The sequence below is a fragment of the Leptosomus discolor genome, chromosome 4, assembly GCF_034619465.1.
Source record: "Leptosomus discolor isolate bLepDis1 chromosome 4, bLepDis1.hap2, whole genome shotgun sequence".
NCBI lineage: Eukaryota > Metazoa > Chordata > Aves > Leptosomiformes > Leptosomidae > Leptosomus > Leptosomus discolor.
This window is the reverse complement of record NC_141394.1, coordinates 64,660,571-64,686,033: the sequence shown is the minus strand read 5'-3', so window position 1 is coordinate 64,686,033 and position 25,463 is coordinate 64,660,571. Positions and strand designations below refer to the sequence as shown.

General features: G+C 36.5%; 1 protein-coding gene across 2 annotated transcripts in view; it reads right to left on the bottom strand.

Moving 5' to 3' along the window:
• The window catches only part of KCNIP4 (potassium voltage-gated channel interacting protein 4), a 335,504-nt gene that overhangs the window by 117,163 nt on the left and 192,878 nt on the right, over positions 1-25,463 (bottom strand). The window lies entirely within an intron of this gene.

Genomic DNA, 25,463 nt, shown 5'->3' with positions numbered 1-25,463 from the left:
GGATCACGAACCCCTGGGTATGACATTGTATCCGTCGAGCAGCGTTACTTCAGAGCTGCTGGAGGAACATCTGTGTCGGAGCTGGAGACTTGGCTGTGTCAGTGCCAAGAAGAAACGCTCCCTGGAAACTTGCACTAGGGAGCATTCTGCTATCAGCACTCTGCACTCCAGCGCTTCCAGACCCAGGCTTTGTGATTCTCCTCCAGCTTCGTAGTGCTTCCCCAGCTTCTCTTAGCACATTTTTTGTTAAGTTTGACAAATGACAGTTTGCTAAAGACAGACATCAGTTTTCAGGTGTGCTAAATGCTGCGTGTCAGAAAACCACTGGCCTCTGCATTAGAAAGAATAATGTTCAGAGAAACACAGTCCTTTCCTCTTCTTAAGCATCACCAGAATCTAATTAGAATCTTCAGTGGAAACGAAAATGGAAATTAAAGAAATACACATCAGCACAATCAGTACCTCCAGCTAGCAAAATATAGTGCTGTCAAGGAGACATGCACTGCCCAAATCCCTGTTCTGTAGCCAGGAAGAATGTATTATTTGTTGATTGAGAAACAAAACAGTGCTTTTCTGTCTAAGGATGTGAACCTAAAAGTGCTGAACCCCAAACACTAATATATATGAATGGGAATTAGGCATTTTCCACAGCTCCTGGGAAGATCTTCCCCAGGCTACGCATCAGGGGAAAAAGAAGAGAGGCTTATGATCCCAAATGATTTATTGGATAGTCTGTATAAAACTAATTGTCCTGTGTTTATTAATGTGATTACCAAGAGGACACCCAGTGTGAAGAACAAGCTCTGAAGAATATTTATGCAGCACATGCATAAATATTATAAGGTCAGGCCTGAATACTTATTCTTGTGCTCATCCTAACAACTTAACTAAATCCTGTCCACTGGTACACAAGGCACTAGAATAAAGTGAAGGGAAGTCGCAGAAAAAAATAATTTTAGGCACCCTTATTAATAAACACATATGACCTAACACTAAAAACAATCTCACAAATGATGTCCGATATCAACCACTCCTATTAGGTTGCTTAATTCTTTCCATTAGAAAAAATTACTAACTTTTGAGAAGCTCAGAAACTTTTATTTTTGTTCAGAAAGCCCTTATAATTTTAAATCAGCATAACAACATACTGTAACATTAACAACCTATTGTTTATAGGCTACGAGGTAGAGAAAGAAAAATGTAATCTCCAATTTACTATCAGCTTTTTTTTTTTTTCGTTTGAAGGCTGTCTGTATTGAATTACAATAACTAATCGAAGTCACAGATTTTTCCATATAGGCAGGACTCTAGAATCTGCATACGTTTGTTTGTTCAAAAATCACATGTGTACTTCAGTTAATTTTAGGCTATATGTAGGCAATATATAAGAAACAGTACTTTGCTTTTTGCTCTTCTGAGTATTTAATACTAGAATGTCGTGAGTTCCGTATTATTTATGTATGCTCTCAATCTGAATGTCAGTTCCTTTCCCTACTAACCTGTAAAGCTAAAATGATGTCCAAGAGGAAAGCACAATAAAAATAAATCAAACCAAATACACTATCCCACATTTGCACCTTCAAATATGTCATTACTTTTACCTCATATTGTAAAAGAAATATTCAGTATATTTTCATGTTAAGTTCTATTCCTTTTAAAAGATATGTAACATTGTTTCCTCTTTTCAATTTCTAGTTATTCCATATCATCTTCCCCTTGTAAGGCTCCGACATGCTCATCTTAACTCACTCTCATCTCTGACTTCTATTTTCTCTTTGAGTTTATTCCTATTTACCCTTTTCTCAATTTTTTCTTCTTTTTCCCAAATGATGAAGCATGGCCAATTGTTCACAACATTTCAAGGCTTAATGTGATCCCAGGATAGGAACTTTCATCCATATTGTTCTACAGGCATTACAGAAATAATAAACCTAACATAATGCAAACAATCACACTATAACAGTGAAAGAGGGCTTATTAATAAGCAGTATCAGGGAAACTATTAAAATGGAGAAAACTGTCAGTCTACATTCTCCTTTCATGCAGTAGGTCCAGACTACCTTGTGTTCTTGAGCTACCCACTCTTGGGATCAGAGGCCTTTCTACTCCACCACTGAATATACCAACCACATGCAGAAAGCCACTGAGCAAGAAGTGGTCCCAGCCATAACCAATGTTTTGTTTTCTGCTTTCACACAAAGAGAGAGATCTGGATCCCTTCTAAAAATTGAAAGGGTCAGAGATTATGAATTTGATGAGTTTTAGTGGCCAATTCCATCTGCACAGCAGATGAGTTACAGAAGGATTTTTAAAGAAAAAATATTAACCTGAGAACATCCAGTCAAATTATTATAACTGATTACTGACTTCAAAGAGTACCTCCTTAAAAAAAGAAGTAGACTTTTCCTGTTGTTTCTCATGACAGTTCTCTAAGTTACAGCAAATACACACAGACTTTGTGAATCTCCATCTTAGCTCTGAAAACTAAAGCAGTAAGGATAAGAAACTATGTGGAAAGGGGGAAAAAAAAAAGTATGAAAAGTTTCTTTTAATACACCATGCAACAGATTCAAACAACAGTGTCACTTACAGAGGTGAATTCTTCTAGAAGTGGTTCAATCAAAAAAATTCCATGCCTCAAAGCATTTGAAAATGAAATCAACAAAAGCAATCTTGAACAAGGAGATAATAAAATTCAGTTATATATTGGGCACCTCTTTGTACTCAGATCCCTTCCTAAATTCATATTCAAGTCTAATTTTTCTCTCTCACTTCATATTTTGGCCAGTTATTTCAAAATAAATATTTCTGTGACACATCCTCTTAGAGTGCCTGTATTGAGAGTACACACGAATTTTAAAAGCTGTTCAAAGAAAAGGGATTTTTCATCAATGCCACCCCCAGGATACACAAGAAAACACCATCCTTTATGTGAAGCTCTGAAACCAGGGGCTGACAGCTTGTAGTACCCATGCATTGCTTTGGCTCACTGTCTTTCTCTAATTTCTGCTTTCATTTTTGACACTGCAATGCATTCTGGTGGTGATTCAGTAATATAATCAGGTTTACATAAACTTTGTGATTCTTCAATAGGTTGCATGTAAAAAAAAAAATGTTAGCATAGTTAGGAAGCTACCCCATCTAAACAGTGCATCTTCCACTGGCTGTGAATTCCTCTCCACAAAGATTTGAAGCAGAACCTTTATTGCTTAGTGGAATTGCAGGTGCTACCACCCTGTGGGTTTATTAAACTGTTAATTATGGGAAAGCATAACCATGTTAGTACTAAATTCCAGTACAGAGCACTCCTGAATTAGCAATAAGCATGCACACAAACATACAGCATTAGGCTGATCTGCCCCTTCACAACGTAAGGGGAGAATATGCTGCAGCATAAGGCTGTGGTTGCTGTGGATGCACGGCAAGGCATGGTGCTCCTCCAAGCAGAGAGTGAAGGAGTTTTGGCTGTGGACCTGCTCCTGCCAATTCCTTCCCCCTGGTGATTAGCCATGCAAGCATAAAAAGAAGCACAAGTTTTTCTCTCCTAAGTAAATAGACAAGAGAAACCTGTGTTGAAATACTGTAGGAGATCTCTCTTATCTCTGGAAGCATAGATCCTAAGTGAGTTCTGAACTTGACTTAGTAGATCTACCAAAATTAATGAGGTCTACAAGAACAATCTGATTCTGGAGTCCTTACATTTTTCCACAAACAACTCCAAGTAATTACTGGCTACTCTAACCACAGTAAATAGAATGATTTATGTATGGAATGTGATTAATATAAAAAATACACCTTAAACATGACAGTGTGTTACGTACTAAGCAAATCTTAGATCTAATAGCTGTATGCTTGTAGAATACCTACAATTTTCCCCTGCTTCTTAGAAGATGAAAAAATACTCAGAAAGATTATTTATAAAGGTTAAATATGGGAAATTGAATTTTAATAATTTCAAAGTTGACTAAAAGCAGAGATCTGCCATTTCAAAACAAACAATATTCTACTTAATTTAACACAACACAAGAAGTAGCAAATGCATGAGAGTAACACGTAGGATGCTATGAATTGAACAATTAAGGAATAAACTGTTTTGAAATCCTAAAAATAGCTAAATAACAATTCTGTGATTAGTGTATTAGGGTATAAAATTTCCCTATGATTTGATATGATTACACAGTTCTTTCAAAATTATCTGATATTATCATACTTCTTTTATATACATTGGTAAACTAGTTTAATTCCAGTAAATTCTTAGTTTTAAATATAACCTGTCACTGTAATTAGCACAGTAAAATGAAGTGTGCATTTTTCTTTTAATTGCTTTACTTTTCATAAAGACTTTTTATTTCATTTATTTCATACTTATTTTAATGCTTACAAGAAGTTTTCACTGTAATTTATAAACTTCCTCTTTTCAATTTCTTATGATTTTTGTACATGAGAGTACAGAAATACGAATACCTACCTAAATTACATCTAAAATACATTGAAGTGTTTTATGTCCTTTGACTATATTTTGTTTTTAACTTCTGGTTGTAAACAGTATCAGTCTTCTCAGGCTTTTCTCAAAGAGAAATCTCTTCATACTTACAATGATTTTCATTTCTCTTCTATGCAGACGTTCTGGATTTGCTGTCTAATGTAGAACAGGGCTGATCAAAATTGAATGGTTTAAGGCAAGGATGTATTATTATTCATCAATTGACTTGAATTATACTGCTTTCCTAAGTGATATAATTTACCTGCTGTTGGAACTAATTGGGGGGGGGGGGTGTCTTAATTGTCTAGCACTAATAGTTCATTAGATTCTATTTTATATTTTCCCCCAATGTAGCTGAGAAGAAACTGCTGATGAGTTAGAAATAGAAACAAAATTTGGAAGCATTAATTATCTTCCCTTCTCTCTATACTCTCTTTTTCCAGATGGAAATGTCAGTCAGACAGAAGAGAACAAAATTGTCAGATAAACACAGAAAGGGCACCTACGTGCAGATCAGATGAACTGCTAATCTTCATTTCTTGTACATGCCAGATCTGAGCTTATTTGGAAAGTTATCTGGTAGATAATGAAATTAATCCTCCTATTAGTTAACCAGTAAGAAATCTGTTCACAAGCAATAATATACAGTATTCTACACAGAAAAGTTTCTATCTTGGATCTGCAGAAGAAAATTATGTCCACTAGAAAGCATTTCAAGAACCAGAAGCAGCAATTAATTTATGCATATCCTTTCAAGAATTATTCTCAGTGTAAAAGAATTCATATTTTTTTGAACGCAACACCTCCTGAGTAGGCTGCTACACTAATCACAAAACATCATGTAACTTTCACAAAATGCTTAGAAAAATGAGACTAATATATGGAATCTCTTTGTTTGTCTCATCAGTGCTGCAGCTACTGAAGAACACAATATTGCACTACCAGATCACTTATCCAACCGAAAATGCAGGGAAACTTTCGCTAGTTAGAAGAGCTAGGCAGAGTGTAATTACCCAAGATTAAATTTGTCAGGCTTCATATATCATCTTTAATATTTACACTAAGTGCCCTAGATCTTTAATGACTATAAGTGAACATAGGCCGAGAAAGAAAAAATTCAACACCTGTACAGGCAAGATAAGATTCACTGGTTTGTAATCAAGGGAGAAAATATGATGTACAAGCTTCTGAAGGTTTTGTCTCATACTCAGAAGTTAATTACACTAAAAAAATATTGCAGCTATAGCTGTATAAAGTTGATTTCCAGCTATAGCTGTATAAAGTTGATTTTCTCATTTTAGTAGCCTGGTTCTAGGCTATGGTATGGGATTTTATTACTTTTCTTCCTCTTCATTGTCACCTTCTGACTCTCACTTGCTCCTAAGCAGCTTTTGTTCTTGCTTTGATCTAAATCAAAGGACTGCTGCCATTACTGATCTAAAAACAAGAGCCGAAAAGAATCCCACAAGACAGCCACTACCAACTCCCCCATGACATAACAGCTACAGGTGATTTCATTTTTCTATTAAATTAATTGATATAGCATGTTATACAATTATGCTTAAAATAGCTAGTGTGCAAGTGGATTGTACATTAAATGGCATGGCCATGGGAATAACAGTAGCATTTTAATTTATTAAGCTTTAGTAAAGCATGATAGAGAGGCTATCTCTTTCCTACAAGATTTAAGGACATTTAGTAATAGTAAGTAATCAAATTCTGGTTTGTTTTACTGCAAAGCCCACCGGCTTATTTGACAAACAAAATTACCTCTAAAGTATTTGACTATGTCTTCAGCCTACAGACCTGTTTTTATATTAAATCATACTTGAACTTGCAGCAGCAGGAATTGCCACTACCAAGCTTGTAAGCATAAATGTATGTCTATACAGGAGAAGTGCAATATAACGGAACTACTAAGGGCCAGTCAAACCCAACTACTTTATTAGCTATAATACAGCTGTGTTATCATAAAGCTCACACTGGGTTAACCTAACCAGCAGAGAATCATCAGTAAAAGTAAACTGGCCCCCCAAAAGCTTGCTGTAGATTGGCTCAAAAATAAATGATTGTTGTTTCTCTGGCCATTGAACTACTTGAATGGGAGTGCAAAGAGTATTTTCAAGAAAGCTCAGGCCCAAGGCATGCCTCACCTGTACATCTTTAATTTCCACCTCTTCTTTTGAAGTATTATCTGAGTAAATCTTTGACTTTTCTTCCTCTGACTAACATTACATGTAAGATGTGCTTTTCCTGCTTATAACAAAACTTTTTTTTTTTCCTGTACAACCCTCCTCTTTAGTCTTTTCACATTTGGAAAGAATACAGTAATAGCAGTGTCTGAGCTGCTGATTTTCTTCTTTCACTACTATTTTTGTAATTATACATTGAAGCAAAAGGACTCTATTATCAACCATTTTATTTATGCAAACAAGGATCTACCAGGAGGCCTACAGATCAAGCTAGTAGAAATGATGGGAAAGAGCAGCAGCATTCACAGCTCCATATTCAGCCATTTTCTGCTAGCCAAATTATGAATATATCCACTTATGCTTGTCCATACATCTAGGAAGCTACGCTTTTATGGTCTGTGCAGCTAGATGATCCCACATTAGAAAGGGACAGGTGTTTTCTGCTGTGGTGAATGAGAAAACAGATGAACCATGTATGCTAGTAATCAAAGGTAACTTTCTAGTATCCAACTGGAATATTCACCATCCCAACCTCCAAACCAACCACCAATTTAAAATCCTCAACCTATCCTGTGCAGCACCTCTATTTCAAAACTGGTGTGTCTGGCTCCCTACAGTTCCACAAAAGGTTAGCAACTAAATTAAAGAAAAAAAATGTGTTATTAAACATGATCATAAGAACATTGCTACTGTGCAGCTCTTTTCTTGTGATCCACCTGTCTTTCTCTGATATGAAATAACTCATGTACAATAAATGTTCTATTTCTCTCCGTGGCTTTTAGAAAGGTGAAGCACTGTATTTTTCCATAGCAACAGGAAAGTATTATAAATGAAGTCTGAAGTGGATAACATATTTCTGCTTTCTATGTACTTGTTAAAAGATGAGTGTGTCTGTCCTATAAAGATGAGCTACAACAAATTAACTTATATTACATGGCTGCTGAACATTCAAGAAATATAGCTAAAAACCCCCTGTAGTCACGATCTTGCCCCTTAGGTGTATATAATAAAACTTGGACTTTGTACAACATATGCACAGATTTGGCTATAGATCTGCAACATGTGGTTACCACTCAGAATTATGCAAATTCAGAATTAGTCAACAGCATCTGCTTATACATTACTGTTTGATTTATTAATAGCTTCTGAAGCGTGTAATTACTTTTTTATTTATCACTGACACAAAAAAAAAAGCCTCTTCAGATGAGGCCACACCTGGATTACTGTGCTCAGTTCCCAGTACAAAGGAGACATGGGCATACTGGACAGAGTTCAGCAAAGGGCCACAAAGGTCTCTAAGGGACTGTAACATCTCTCCTATAAGAAAAGTCTGAGAGAGCTGGGACTGTTCAGACTGGAGAACACAAGGCTCAGGGGGGATCTCATCAATGTATATCAGTACTGGAAGGGGAGGTTGTAAAGATGAAGCCAGGCTCTTTTCAGTGGTGCCCAGTGACAGGACCAGAGGCAACATGCACATACTGAAATAAAGAAGGTTGCCTCTGAACATCAGGAAACACCGTGTTACTGTGGGGGTGACCGAACGCTGGCACAGGTTGCCCAGAGAGGCTGTGGAGTCTGCCTCCTTGGAGATATTCAAACCCCATCTGGACACAGTGCTAGGCAACTGGCTCTAGACGGCCCTGCTTGAGCAGAAGTGTGGGAGCAGATGACCTCTGGAGGTCCCTCCCACCTCAACCATTCTGTGATTCAGTGATTTACATCCCTTCCAATAATATTTCAGAACTTTCTTTCCTGAGCAGAAACTTTTTCAGGTGATCTAGTTTTTCACCTTATACAATTTGATTAATTCTTATGGGCAACAATTTTAGGGTTAAATCTAATTCCAAGTACACTTGAAAATAAACCTTTTAGGGCCAGATCTCTTCTTGCTTCTGGATACTGAAGGCCTTATTTTTATTTTTTTCAGTGTAGGGCCTGAAATTCACCCCAAGTGAATGGGTTTACTGCTGAGAAATGGCAGGAGTAGCAACAAAGGGAAACGAACAAGAATACACAGATAAACAAGGATATACTTGGGACTTGGAGCAACCTAGTGTAGTGGAAGGTGTCCCTGCCCATGGCAGGGGAGTTGGAACTAGGTGATCTTTAAGGTCCCTTCCAACCCGTACCATTCTATGATTCTATAAATGCATATAATCTCCACACTGAAAGGAAAAGGAGCTTTTTTTTAAAAAATTTATTTTCCTCTTTTTTTGGTCCTCTTTCATTCAGAGGTTTCACTCTACTGGGAATCTCAGAGGCTTCTAAAGCCTTCTAATTTCACCATCAAAAGTATAAGTTAGGAAAAGCATTAATAGTTCAGGAAATTTAAAGTTTCTGTGAGCTAGACTCCTCTCTCACGAGAGAGAGAGAGAGGGGAAAAAAAAACTATGGAGAAGAGGTTGGAAGAAATAGCATAACCTCATGTTTCTCAGCTCCTAATGCAGTTTTTTATTGGCTCACAGCCCTATCCCAATGTAGGAACCTACAATGATATCTGAGGATCCATGCAACACCACAAAAAAATTTCTACTCCAGCAATTTTGCTGTTCTAGCACTCTGGGAAGGAGCAGCAGTATAAAAACAAACAGTGAAGGGAGCAATGAGCTTATAATGCACTATCATTTAAGCAAGTAAAAAGGTTACAGCTCTTTCATGAAGAAGCATTATAACATCCAACTGCAGCACCATGAGGTTCTTGTAGATGCTGAAATGAGGGAAGCAACAAAATACAGAAGTACACTATCCTGAGCCTTCAACAAAACTTTAGACACCACTTTTGATTGCGTTATCCTTCCACAGGCATCAAATCCTTTCTTCTTTAGTAGCTTTGCATGGTTTACCACAGCCTCTATACTATCCATTCTTACAGCTTAGATAAGCAGATATTCCATAATGCACAGCAGGTTTGTGAGTCATAAGAAGTTCATTTTCACATGCTTCTTGACATACCCAAATTCCATGAGACACCTGCATGTCTTCCTCCTGCTAAACCAACATGATTTGGAGCTGGCTGGATTTTAAAGCCATTTTCAGCCATTTTTAGGACCAAGAATATTTTTACTGCTTGGACTAGATGACATCCAGAGGTCCCTTCCAACCCCTACCATTCTGTAATATTTCAGGAATCATTTCCCCTCAATAATCATCTGTACACCAGGCTATGAATTTTAGTTTCTCTAACCTCAGAAGCAATTTCTCTAGCTTTCCAGTCATGCTGCCCTTTTCTGAGCTCAGTCTAATTAGGCTAAACAGTTATATGGAAAAAAAAAAAATAGTATCTAGTTTTTAGGCAGAGTTCAATTAGTCATGAGTAAGATGAGACAACCAGCCATAGCCTTAGCATTTCACTAACAACCTCCTCTCATAAAAATAATATTAAATATTTAATAACATTTAATCTTTTTTATTACTCAAAAGCAAACAAATTTCAGCACCCCTTTCCACCGAACATTAGATGCCCACGTATGCCCTTAAGGTTTCAGAAACTCGTTCTTCAGTTGAGGTACCCCAAGGGTGTGCCAAGACTTCAGCCCATTCCCTCACTGCAACTGATGCTCATTTTTGTAATGTTTATTTTCAAACTTAGAGATCTTTCTTTGCTAATAGTGACAGTAACACACTCTGACCTTCACTGAAGCAACTCCATGATGCACAGTTCAGTCCAACTTTGTATTTTTAATGTCTTTTATGATTAATCCTGATTTACACTTCTTAACTTAGGTATACAGGACATGTTTATAGAAGTAGTACCTCTGAAAGGTATTCCTTAAATTTTCTGATTTGGATACTAGATGTAGGAAGAAGTTAAGTTTGAATTATATGGTGTTCAGCGAGCCAGTAAATTCTCTTGGTGAATTCAAGTCTAGCACATTTTTTCTTCCTAATGAATTATACTGTCTAGCATACCAAAATAGATACATATGATAACTGCTCTGAGTCACAAGTGAACAGAACACAGTGATGGTCTCGCTCCTTAACTGCTAGAAGATTGTTTTCTTTCACTTTTAATTGTTTGGGGGGAAAGGGAATGAACTTCAGTAAAGGTTAAGCAATACTTGCTGCCTTATTTGTTGAACAAAGGCTCGCATTTAGCAGAGTGAGGGAACTGCTGATCCCCAGAGAAGTTTCTCAGTGGTATTAATGAGTTAAGAACCACAAAGCTTTTCAGTGTAGATGGAGAAAAAATGCAAAAATAAACAGTTTGAACAAATACAATAATTCCTCCCCATCCCAAATCCCAGCACATGCTAGATTATTTGGAAAGATATACTCTATGGATCACTAAGTTTAGAAAACATGTATCAATCAACATTTTTCTTAAAAATTTAATTTCTTAAAAAATAAATAATTCAAGATATTTTATTTTTTCCAAGGTACTGCTTACAGAGGATGTCTCTGAAGGAAGTTAGGAACAGAAGGATGGGCTGACGCAAAACTGAGGTGGTTTTATACTCTTCAAGAATACATATCAGTAAAAGGCAAGTTTCAAAAAAGCAAGACACAAAAGTGAAGGAATATTCCCAACAACCTCAGCCTCTCTGCAACTGTCAATGTCCAACGAAAACAAAATGAATATACTCTAGGCATGGAGGAGTGGTGTTCAGCTCATTTTTGCAATTTCAAGCTTTCTGGTGGTTAAATCAATATTTTGCAGAGTATGCCCTGTACTGACAAGCAGTAAGGGTGAGTAGAAGTTCTCAGATCATATTTGACAGAAGTTGCAATTTTATCCCACTTGTGGGAAGAGGAAAAGGATCATGGACACCCTCAGAGTACCAGATCCAAATGCCAGGCCCCAGCTGCAGCTCTATCCACAGTCTTAATGATTGGCTCAATGATCTGTGCAATACAGCTTTCCTGAAGCAAAAGAAGAAAAAGCAGGTACCACCATGCACTACAGGGGATAATTGTCTAATGTTTTAGGGGTATTCACAGCATTTTGAAATACATCAAGAGCTGTTTTGCAAAGTATAAAGAGATTGACACTAGACATATGGTCCCAGGCACAGCTGCACATTGCACTGTGAAGCAATTGTTGGCCAGTGACCCTAGTGATTTTGTACAGTATGCTCTTTTTAGTTCAGAACTGACTCACCCTTTGCTTTCACCTTATTATTTTCATTTTGTGCCCTGAGCTATCAACTGCCCAGCTATAAATTAAATGTTGAATATAATTTTTCAGCCAGAATCATGACCTGATGTACAAACGGACTCAAAAACAGCAGTAAGAGAACAATTAATATTAAGAAAAGCTTTTCAAGTTTGTGCGGTTTTGGTTTTGTTTTTTTGGGGGGTTTTGGGGGGGGTTTTGGTGGTTTTTGTTTGTTTGTTTGTTTTTTTAAGGAGATGTCTCAGGAATTTCTTGGTTCAGATTTGGAGATTTTTGTTTATCCTTTTCTCACCTTGAGAAATTCAAATAACATTTCCGTACAAGTTTTTGAATTTTAACACGGGGAAAATTCAATCTTTAAACAGACACTGCTCCCATATGTAAATATAGCATGAAATATACTTCAGAAAACCCAGACACTGCATACGCCAAAATATATCAACGTATATTGATACCTATCCTATGTAGTTCACTGGTAAAATTGGTCATTTCTGTTAGAAGATACAGGATTTCCGTTAGTTTTAAGACTTATTTTGTTTAAACCAGACTTTCACCCTTGGCCAAAATTACCAATACCCTTAAATCATAACACTGTAATCTAGTATTAGAACCTAGAAATTAAAAGTTTGAAAATACCATCTTTAGGATGATGAATGAGGGAAAGACTGTGTAGATTCTGGTTTTGCTTAAGAAAACCAGAAAGAAACATGTTAAGAGGCTGCTAAGTTCATTACACTCAAGACATAGAAAAAATAGACTATTAATGAATCATAAATTTTTACTCCCTTTAGACAGGGATGAAGTAGATAACCTGTTTAGACCCTTCATATTTCTTTCTCTGTTCCTGTAGCTCAACCAAACCCCTCTAGGATATTTAAAACCAATACTTTATCTCACCAGTGGAAGTACCTACTAAAGATGTAGACTGACAGTAAGTAAATATATATCTGGCATCTAAAGCCTACTTTTAGAGACTTAGGAAAAGCATGTATAAAAAAAATACATCCACCTGCGCTAACCTACTTTTTTAAACTTGTAAAATAAACTGTTTGGATCACAATATCATAGCAAACAGACAGTTTGGAGACAAATCATCTAGGAAAGCTAGAAAAAAACACATCTGAAGGTGGACACATAAAAATTTCCGGAAGAGAACACCAGGACCTTAATGTTGTGCTTCTGATTCAAGGATGCACATGTCAGAATGCCTCCCCGACCCCTGGAGTTTAGCTGCCTGTGCTCAAGGTCAGCTGCCTGGGGAGCGAGGGCTGCTTGAGGAGCTGTGACTGGCCACATTGCAGAAAGAGCTGGAAGAAATCACACCCTTTCTCTCAGAAGATGCATTTACATGGAGGATGTTGCTCTTGCTCCCTTCCAAGGCTACACTGCAGTCATACCCGTAAGTAAAAAAAAAAAAAAAAAAAAAAAAAAAGGCATCTCCTACATCAGCAAAGTTTATATGTGGACTAATGATAAATTTAATAGGAGAGTGAAGGAAAAGATTTTCTATTTCACAATAACCTTTACTATACAAGTAAATATGCCATGAATGTTTTAGAAGGGAGATCTAAGCCTTTTTAACCAATAACTATGCTTGTAAGATGAACATAAAACACTTGTTCATCACCGGCAATCTGTTTGTACACACTATAACAGACAGAAGTTAATGCATTTTTCATTTTTGGAATGCCAGCCAATTGCAGAATAAATACCAAAGAAGATGTATATTGTTACTGCACTGAAATATCTCAGGAACTTAGGTCCATAAAATATTACGCTACTTCTATCCATCTGCCATCTTTTATCAGTTGTTTTCATTTTCCTTGGGAACTAAGAGCAGCCTGTCTCACACAGCTGTAATCATTCTAGATGCACCTCCAGCACTCTATAAAAAAAGTGACATCTGTTAAATCTCTTTATTTTCCCCTGCCTGAGTTGCAAACCATCTTATAATGAATGGCAAGTACCAATCTGCTTCTAAATTTAATGGAACAGGTATCTTCATTGTGCTTGTGGATCAGCTGCTTCTTCCTTCCACCACCACTGTAATTTTATATGTTAGCAAATCATGATTCCCCCAGTTAAAGCCTTTTTCTTCTAACAGATAAAACCACTTTTGTTTCCAATTCTGTACATTTATGGACACATCAGACTCACCAGATACCACTGCTGACACATAAAGAGTTCTGCTTGTGCTTTGTTTAATTTTGTGGGTCACTTCTGCTGCTTAGCAAAGACAAACTGGTTATGCTTTACAAAACTGGACTGAAGGATAGGAAAAGATAAAAAACAGAAGTGAGGCAGAAAATCAGATGTAAGTAGTTTAGCTGTAAGAATCTCTGGATGATCAGCTCAACCAAGGGAGTCCATGCAACTTTTATCATATTTGATGATCGTACTTTTATTTTTTAAAAAGGTTGGTGGTGTTTACCCTTCCGCAACTACCAGGTACCACTGAAGTACACCCCTCCCTTTCCAATAGTCACCACTCCTTTGTCAGTAGCTGCAGTGATGCACAGTTGTTCAAAATCTTAAAGTCAAAAAATAACCTCAAAATTAAAATAGAGTCCTTGCTTCTAAGTTACCAGAGTTACTATGTTTATGCTCCAGACAACTAGCCCACCAAGCCCCCAAATCTAATATTTAATCAGTGTAATTAAAGTCCAGCTGTATATATGTGACCACATATACAGTCAACAACGAGTCAACAATGTTTACTAGCAGTGCAGATGTAGGGGTAAAGAAGCCCTTCATGGAATTCAGGATCCACCTTTATATGGAGAGTTACCTCCATCCCTCACACCCCTCCCCCAGTAACGTGCTACCATTTCTCTTCTGAATAAATTCTGACTCCAGAATGTACCATTTGCCAGTAAGGACAAGTATTGATCCTCCTATAATATCAAGTCTGTTTTTTTCTTAAGGTGTCTTTGCAAAGAAGAATCAGTCTGCCTAAAAAGGCAGACAAGAATCTGTAAGTTTCTCAGCCATATTTTATCTATCACTGCTTTGGTTTGTATCCATAGCTCTGTACAGAGGTGAAAGCAGCATAGAGCCTGAAAATCTTGCTTCAAAAGGAAACACTACTATACAATATAGAAGAAACTAAGTTTTTCTCTTTGCTTGGAAGCTGGAATGTCTGATGAAGTTACAAAATTCTAAGAAGCTTTATCCTAGTCTAGTTTATTTCAAATTAATGAAGTAAGCTAAACTGAAGTGTGGTTTTACACCTTATTCTGTACATGTTAATCTCCACTAAGGTAGCTGCAGTGCAGTTGTGTCATAGTATTATGCCATTTCCATTTCCTATATATTCTGCTAGACAAGTACTACAACTGCAAATTAGTTTTGATCGGTACTGCCACCTGTTAATAAGGAAAGCTGCTTTTGAATGTAGCAAGCTGTTTTGCTGAATACCAATGCTGAGAAAGTGATTATTAGCAGAAATACCAAAGATAACTGATAGCAAAAAGAACAGCTACTTTTTTCTTTTTTATTCTTGCATACAGAATATCATACTGAGGTCGTACCCAATGGATCATTTGAGACTATGCTGTTTCCAAGCATTAAATCCAAATTAGGAAATACCAGCTTCAGATTTGAATTTCTATCGCTAATATATGGGGAGAGCAAACCAGGCAGTCAGTAACAGATGACTGAATATGGGTAGTTAGAAAAAGCAAACAATAAAAAAAAAAAAGAAAAAAAAAGCTCAAGGGAAGGAAAAGAGAAAATACAGCAGCAGTAGGAGTGATTATCTGGATTCTAGCATGATTTGGGCATTGAAAACTTTTGTTTAAAAAGCATAAATAGAATATAAAAGTTCATTATTTCTCATTCAGTGTAACAATTGAAGTGTACCCACTCAAAAAAGGCAATATACAACGTGATATGAATGAGCCAAGAGCAATGCACAGTCAAGGAAGACAGCATCAATGGATAGAACATTCACAGAGAGAAATGTTTGTAGCACTCCTGAATGTAAAGAATGGTACAAAGCGATGTCTAGGGTCAAAGTCATTCATAATTGAATAACTGAAATCCAGGCCCGTGTTCCAGTTACTAGTCATAAAAATGAGCAAGTCCAATAGTACTATAGCCCTGTTGAGTATTGTGAAATAGGTACTTCCTAGTAATGTACTCAACACATTCTGTTGGTTGGGGTTTTTTTCTGCTTTCCAAGTAAATATGAAATACAATTGAAATTATATTAAGAAAACATATGAAGAAATATATATACAAAAATATCTTTTTGTGATACATTGCACTTTCTAGCTATAATTTTTGAATCTTTGTAGATTTAAAACACAAAAGTAACAGCTTTCTGTTGATGTTAAAAGGGGCATCTATCCATAAGATTAGAAAACACTAATAGGTAATATGACTTAGCCTCATGCACTGAAAAACTCGCTTATGCTATCTCTGTTTTGAAGTAAATGCTGAAATAGAACTTATTAGAATGCACTGACTGTAAATCGGGTAGGTAGAGCATATTGATGCCTACCACTTTCTAGTGATATCCTCAAAGTGTTAAACTGTATCAGCTAAAATAAGCAAATTTGCAGTTACTCCAAAAAGAAAAGAAAAAAAAACAACAAAACAAACCAACAAACACAAACAAAACAAAACAAAAAAACAAACAAAAAACTTGCTGTGTGACAGAAGTTCCTCTACTTCTCATGCTAGGAAATAGTCTTTGGGTGTTTAGTTTGGTTTAGGATTTTAATTTTTTTTTTTTTTTTTAATGTGACCAAATGACCACGGACTTCAGTACTGATGACAGTCCTTTGTGTGATATTGCTGTATTTTAACAGTAGAACTGCAAAGGCCAGTTATACAAACACTGATTAATATGTAATCTACATAATCCTCATCCCCACTGATTTACTGTTATACTCAACTAATGGAATTAATTGAGTATTTTAACACTACAAGAAATAATGAGACTGATTCTGCTGCAGGACAGCACTGAGGCAGCATGCCCTCAAGATGTACTGAAGACAGTAAAACTTGAACATGTACATAAAGTTACTAGCAGAAATTACATTTCTGTATTCACTGCTTGCATAAGCAATGTATGGCACTGATTTACAGAAAAAAAGTAGAATTAAAGGGCATTGCTAAATGTTTTGGAAAATAGTTCAATTCCTCTGAAGTTCAAGAGCAGGTTTACTCAATTCAGAAAGAAAATCAACAGCAAACCTGTGACATTAACTTGACAGGTATTTTCTGCATGTTTTAGGAATTGTATTGAGAATTTTAAAGATAAAAAAAAGAGTGGAAAAGAAGCCACGTCCATTGGCATAAGTGACATGACTGACAGACAGGAGCAGAACCTGAGCTGAGCTATATTCATTAGGAGATACTGCTAATGAAAAGAAAGGAGCTGCACACCCTGATAAGAATTCTGTTATTTACAAATACTATTCTATTTAGATATATTAACAACAATAATTTCACATCAATATTGGAAAAAAAGAACAGTTGAAGAATACTCCTCCACTGACAGGTCGTAATGGCTATGAACGTGGTACAAAATAAAAATGACACAGTCTCCTCATATACAGAATAATTCCTTTATTTTATGAATTTTGTGCTGCTATAAGCATTCTAAGATAAAGGATGTAAAGTATAGAGAGATAAATGTTGCTGTAAAACTAGTTTCAAATATTACAGCTTTCCTTTTCAAATATTACAAGTCTTTTTTGACTTGGCTATAGAGCAGTACACTGGGGGTGACATAAGTATGCAAATCTCTATGCACTTGAAGGAATATTTTCTACTTAGAAAGATTACACATACAATAGAAATCTATAGCAAGTTCTTGTTCAAATGCTGCATGGTCCAGGAGTGAGAGCAGGAACTTTTGTACTGCCTTCAGGAAACTAAAACCCACTGTTGCCAAAATACCATCATAGTGGTGCTAAACTGTTTCAGAGTTTTTGTTTTGTTTTGTTTGTTTGGTTGGTTGGTTTTTTAAGTTATCTTCTTCCTCTCAGGAAAATTCTGAGTAAGGCTTGTAAGGCTTACTTTGTCACTATTTGAAAAGTTATTTCAGATTGTATTACGATAGCCATTGAATTGTTAGTAACTGCTATTTTGTCATCCCCATCACTACCTGCTAATGCTTACACAGTTCCATCACCAACATCCAACACCATTTATACTTTGAATTTTGCTTGTTGAGCTTTTTTTCACCTCCGCTTATATTTGTCATCTTATTAGCTCAACCCATAGCAGCACACAGAAATTAAACAAAAGCACGAAAAGCATGTGCTTTTAATTGAAAATATCTTGTTCTATATGTTTAATCATATTAAAGAGATTCTCAAATTAGTGATTAAAGCAAGTGGATAAAAAAAATCTATACAATAGAGATTCTTCTTTTTTTATAGTATCCATTCACAATAGAAAATTAATTTGGTTTACTTGTTATATAGCTGTTGAGGGCAAAATTAAAAACAAATAAATGTGTTCCAATAATTAATGAAAAACATAATGAATTAATATATTCAATATTTCGTAAACCCTTAATTGTTTAAAGTATTGAATAACAGTAATTATTCTACAACTTAACAAATGAAACTGTAAGCAAACTACCACTTTGTTATGTGGAATTTATCATAGTTAGGACAAGCCGAATGCAGGCTTCCTACACTTGCTTAAATTTTGAATTCTCTTGCCTGTGTTTCAGTTATCCTTATCCAGTTCATTTGAGTAATCTTTAGTGCTTGCTACACATTTTCCATTTAAGAATAGCAGAAATGTAGGACTTCACACTACTAGCAAGTATCCTTTTTTTCTAGGCTACAGAATCAGGCTATACTTGCTTATTCTTTTTTATCCTACAAGCTTGGCTTTTACTGCTAGGCTGCTGTGCAAAAAAACCCCCAAACCATACCAATACCTCTTCTCTCCTGTTACAGACCACCGTTATAAAGCAGATTAGTATTTTGAATCCCAAATGGATGGACTACTTTTAAGAAAGTCCTAAATCAGACATTTATTCAGACATGTCTTTGTGCTTATTAACTGTGAAAACACCCTTCCACTTGCATATTGATAAGACTACCGTATTTCAGAAATAAATGGGGTGGGGAGGTGGGTGGAGAACACAGACAGAGTGAAATAGTGTTCTCTGTATGCTCTCTTGCCTCATGAGTCCCAGATATTTCATAGTTTCACTGACATCTATCTGTCCTCATAGGCCTCAGTTCCTCCTTCTCCCCTTTGCCCACAACCACCTCTTGCCTGCCGCCACCCCATATGCCCAGCCATTTGGGACATGATACTGCTCTTTTCCTCCTTGAGATTTTTCACTTTTCTCAGCTCATTCACTGTTCCCCTGGGAATGGGAATCGTTTTTCTCCCTCAACAGGAACAGTGAGAAACGAGGGGGGTCTGGACATGGGCACTTTCACTCTCCCATCGGTTGCCTTTGCGGTGGCACACCGATTTCTTACTGGCCCTCCCAGTAGGAAAAAAAAATGCTTATATTTTCCAAGCTATTTCTGATTGCATTACTTGTTAATATTGATATATCTCTGCCTTTAATTCAAGAAAAGTTAAATTCAACTTTATATTAATGACTTCCAAGCAACCGCATTCTCAGAGAGGTCTGGGCACAGCTGCTGATATATACAAAAGCACATTCAAGAGACAATTGTCTAATCAGCTGGGATTTTGAGTCATTAAGATTCAATCTCCAAGCACATTTAGTGTGCATCCTGGCATGTTTTATTAGGCTACTATTTATTTTCTTTAGTATAGTCATTTAAGCACAGAATCCAGCATGATCAATATAGTGGGAAAGATTACTTGTTGTAATGGTTTTGGGGTTTTTTTTATCCACTCTTTCCATGCATTCCAGCAAGCATATTGCCAAACTGCCCTAAATTTCATGAAGCATTTAATTGAACAAATGCAGAACAGACACTTGATCACAGTGTTGGGGAGAAAAATCCTGCCCTGACCACCCACCGTAAACTGAATGGACTTGGAACTGTGCGAAGTTTCAAATAGTCTTTTCCATGTCTCTTGATTCTTACTACTGTTATAATTAGAATGCATATTCAAACATTACTAATTCACATACATTAGAGTGCAGCAACCCCAGCTGTTTTAGCAGCAGCATCTCCTTACATACACAATTGAAAGCTTTCCTGCTACTGCATTATATTATGATTTTCATAAATAATAATACACTTTTAAATAGCTTGCTTTCACTGTCTCATGCAGTAGAAAAAGCAGTTTAAAAAAGGTGAATAAATGTATTTTTAATAATGTATTAGTTCATCCCATTGCATCTTCTATATCAAAAAGAATTACCAATGAATGAAACACCCCTGAGAACAGGTAATACATTTTACCAAGAGAAAAATCACAGGGATTAATAAATTATGTTTGGAAGCTTTTTGCAGTTGTTTAGCTGCATTTTATCATTAAATTCCTTTGTTACAAGAGAGTTGATTGGTATCTCACAGTAAGCTGACATGTACACATCAATAAGTCTTTTCCATTCCCATCTCACACATCCTGCCTATGTGGATCATCCTTGCTGTGCTAAGTTTCATGCTGAGTAATAGAGGCAAAGAAGCAGGACCACTGTTAGTGGCACTGTCTTGAAAGCAGCTATGGCATGTTTGACATGCTGTTCTTTAGAACAATCAAAGTTTTCAAACACGGCTTTTTGTTCAAAGGCAGTTCCAGTGTTCTCATCGTGAATACCTAATTTGGAGTGTCATGATTCATCTGCTCAATTTCCTCAAAACTGAAGACGATACTAAGCTATGTTTAGGATGATAAAAATTTCATTAAATGAGACAAGATAGAAAAGACCAAAAAGTTATTTTAACTTAAAGTGTAAAAAGTGTGAGTAATCCAACTCCAAGAGCATTTGTTTCCTTATTTCATTTTTCTGATTATCTCAAAATCTTCAAAGTAGATTAAATCCTGGCCACAGAGACATCAGTAACAACTTCGTTATTGTTTAAACTACATTCATATTTTCACCTGCTGCATTTAAAGATTGTGCCCATCAACACATACCTTAAGAACAAACAAATAAAAAATACTTTTATTGCATGCTTACACGGGCTGTGTGAATTAGCTTTTGATTATTAATGGAAGTTCAGTGTCTAATTTGTTTAAATACTATGAATTTGTAATTCAATCTGTATCTCCAGATACGGACAAACCTGAAGTAAGTGCCAATTATAGTACCATCTAAATTAATATCTTCCAACATGGTATTAACGATTTAAAGGGCAATGCAGAAGTGGATCAGATGTCTCTTGAATGATCTTTTAGTTGTTACAGTGTGGATCACTTGTTAATACTCTATTTAAAGGATACAAATTGTACTATTAATAAACTACATTACTTATTAGTCCTATTTACTAACTAAACTTTATTTTCATTGTGTAGTTTTGCTGTGTATGCTGTGATATGCATTTTAAATTCAGATATTCGTGTTCGATAAGAATAGTTTCCTCCTGGTGTAGTGCATAATTTATATACTTTGTAAAAAGAGTTATAAACAGAAGTTATCTGACTGACCAAAGACCATCTATAACAGATACCTTAGTAGCAAGAAAGACAAGATCTAGGAAACAGACAGAATTGATAGAGGACTGTCAGCTTTGTAAGGAAGTGGAAACGATCTTTTTCACCACTGGAACCAGAGAAAAATGTACACACATCTCTCTGTTTTGGGCTACGATTTAGTTCAGTAATCAAGTCAATTACAATGTTTTCTGATAGCACATCTTTGGTTACTATTACATAGGAGTTATGATCAGTGTGTAGTCATTTGAAACACTAATTTTTATTTAAAAAAAAGAGATGAACATTTTTTCAAAGAAAACATTTCTGAAATGCTGTCAAGATTCTCTTGCAATCTAGTAGCACTCTCCCAATGTTATCTTAGATAAGATCATTTAATTTCATGCCAGCATTTTGCTGATGGATGGCTGGAAAACAAAACTTGCCATTGGAGAGGGCTGCAGACAGAGCCCCATAACTTGAGAACAATGCTTTGTTGCACAGGTTGGTGTGGTGCAAACTGTCCAAAAGTTCAATGGAGGAAAAAGCAGTATCCAAAAATACCATATAGTTTACTCCCAACTTTAAGTCAATAACAGAAGGAAAAAAAAAAATAAAGTGTTGTGATCAGTGATAGACCAAAAGCTGCAGAAAAATCTGCATGGATTAGTATATTAGAACAGAATAGTTCAGTTGGAAGTGACCTGTAAGTCACCTAGTTCAACTGCCTGACCACTTCAGGGCTGACCAAAAGCTAAAGCATGTTATTAAGGGCATTGTCCAAATGCCTTTTAAACACTGACAGGCTTGGGGCATCAACCACCTCTCTAGGAAGCCTGTTCCAGTGTTTGACTACCCTCTCAGTAAAGAAATGCTTCTTAATGTCAAGTCTAAACCTCCCCTGGTGCAGCTCTGAACAATTCCCATGTGTCCTACCACTGGATCCCAGGGGGAAGAGATCAGCATCTCCCTCTCCATGTCCCCTCCTCAGGAAGCTGTGGAGAGCAATGAGGTCACCACCCAGCCTCCTTTTCTCCGAACTAGACAAACCCAGAGTCCTCAGCTGCTCCTCACAGGACATTTCTTCCAGCCCTTTCACCAGCTTTGCCACCCTCCTCTGAACACACTCGAGTACCTTCATATTCTTCTTAGATTGTGCAGCCCAGGCCGCACCATCAGGACAACCAGCTCTTTGACTGGCTGGTTATGCTGTGTTTGATGCACCCCAGGGTGTGGGGTTTGCCCTCTTGGCTGCCAGGGCACACTGCTGACTCCTATTGAGCCTGTTGCCAACCAGCACCCCCAGATCCTTTTCTGCAGGGCTACTGTCCAGCCACTTCTCTCTTAACTTATTATTGCACCCCATGTTACTCCCTCCCAGGTGCACTTGGACTTGTTAAATTTCATGCCATTGATGATCGCCCAACGATCCCATCTATCTAGATCCCTCTACAGGGCCTCTTGTCCCTTGAGAGAGTCAGCAGCACCTCTTAGTTTGGTATTGTCAGCAAATTCGCTAACGGTGCATTCAACTCCTGCATCCAGATCATTGATAAAAATATTGAATAGAAGTGGCCCAAGGATTAAGCCCTGAGGAACAGCGCTGGTGACTGATAATCAGCAAGATGTAGCCCCATTCACTACAATTCACTACTAAATTTTTAGGCATTAAGAATGCGTGCCCTTAGGAATGGACGATAATGAAGAAAAGGCAGGCTTTGGTTGCTTAATGAGGAGAGTGCTTAAAATGTGCTCAGACTCAAGCTCTTTTTCACATTTGTACTCTAGGATTTCTGGCTATCTTTGAGTATTTCACTTTTGGCCTTACTTTGCTGATCTGTGTATTGAAGCTGTGCTGCTTTACAGAAAAAGGAAACTTTCTGAGATCTAGTTTGATCACAATATGAAAGAAGTTTGAATTATTGTGATTTTTATCTTTCTCCCACCACCCTAACTTATGACCTCAGAGAAGTCAGTTTATCCTCTTCAGTTCTTCAGGCCCTACAATGATAAACATGAATAAGGTACAGTAAAAGGAAACCCAAAACACTAGATTTTTTTTTTTCAGATAACAGTTACTTTTAGAAATGTTTACACAGCCTACTACAACAAATTTTTCTTATTAGTAAATTTGTGCATTAACAGGCAAAACAAAACCAACAAAATATCAATATTTTAACTTTTTAATTATTACTAGATTGACAGAAACACCTTGTTTTCCCACACTCAAATGTACATATCTAAAACATTACAGTGAAAGTAAAAACATTGGAAACGAGGTAGTAATCATATCCTTAGGACTAAATAACTAATTCTGGTAAATTACTGCAGGTTTTGTTACACCAAGTTTGCACACAATTTTTAAAACACAATGGGTTATATCTACAACAGCTGTGAGTAAAACTCATATTGAAAAAGTTCTGCATGAACTGTTTCATGCCAGCTTTTTTAATAAATCTGTTGAACAGCAAAATGCAGAGGTCATAGCGAGACAGTATTCAGCAGATATGGATCTCTGGAGAAAGTAAATCAATAGAATCTTCATTTTACTGGGTATCACAGTAGTCAAACAGTCTAGCTGAAAATGATGAAAATACACTATATATGGTGCTTAGAGTTTTTAAAAAGCATCTACTAACTAATTAATGAACTGAAGAAGTTGCTGGTGTAGTTTTAGATTTATTTTGTTTTAATGTCAAAGATTTGGTAAATTGGGTGGTTTTATCACATTTCCCTTGGGAAAGAGAAAGCACAACACACTTGTACTGGTATAACTTCATATATTGAAAAAACATGAAGAACGGGGTCTGATCATGCCCACAATAATTGTGGGACCTCTGAAGCACAGGAATACATTCAGTTGGTAATATTCCTTACATAAGAAAATATGAATAGCACATCACGTTATACAGCATGGTAAATAAATACTGGCTTCTCTGTGAAAATCATCTTCAAAGTTTTCATAATCAGCTCTTTGGAGGCATTCACAGGACATTTCATAGCAGGTTTGAACATATATGGTCTGTTTACATTGTGTTTTCAGATTATGAGATAAGGATCGAGTTCCACCAGCAGTAAGTAGAAATGAAAGAAGTTACCCTGAAGTCTCAGAGTTATTGTGAGACAGAAACCAAAGCTGTAAACATAAGCTCAGAAAGAGATCCAAAATGAAATAACAGAAAAGCTGTAAACAGAGGCCAGATCTGCTTTCCATTCTTGGGCTTTAATCACGAGTTTATTTTTCCATTCCTAGTGACCTACTGGATTTCCAGAATAATGAAGGATTTGCAGAATCCAGTTCATGAGAAGAAAGCAAGCAGTATTTGGCTGACAACTCAGAACTTCCTTCTTTCAGTAAATGAGAAGAAAATAGTCATATTGCTCTTTTGATTTTCAGTGAAATCTCTTACCTGGAGTCACTTTCCAAATGGGAACCATTCATAAAAATCATAGAATTATTTGGGTTGGAAGAGACCTTAAAGACCATCTAGTTCCAAGCCCCCTGACATAGGCAGGGACACCTTCCACTAGACTAGGTTGCTCAAAGCCCTGGCCTTGAATGCTTCCAGGGAGGGGGCACCCACATAATTTACCTATTATACCTAATCTGGACTTGGACTCATTCTTAACATATCTAATAAAAGTATTGACTACTGCTGTTGCCACTTTCCTCAAAATGTGAGGTAATATTTACCAAAACCATTTAAAATGAACTGAAGCAATGCACATATTTTTTCCATCTTAAACTTCAGATGAGAATTCTTGAAACAATAAAGTGGCTTTGACTAAACTTCACAAAAGGGAAGGTGCTCAATGCAGTTTTGAGGATACATTAGAGAAAAGATTTTCAAGGAGACTGAAACATGATATCTTATTACTACAGGCTACTGCAAATAATCACTGCTCTGTTCTATTACACTACAGTCCTTATCAAAGATTTATTGATTTTTGTAAACCTTTGTGAGCAAAAAGAAAGTGTTTTCAAAAAGCCTGAAAAGTCAGTGTTACAGATTTTCAGAACTTCGATATGGTCCATTTACAGAATACTGTAAACTACCTACAAAACATAACAGAGAATAATACCTAGAAGTACTGTACAGCTAACATGACAGGGATAGTACCTTAAAAA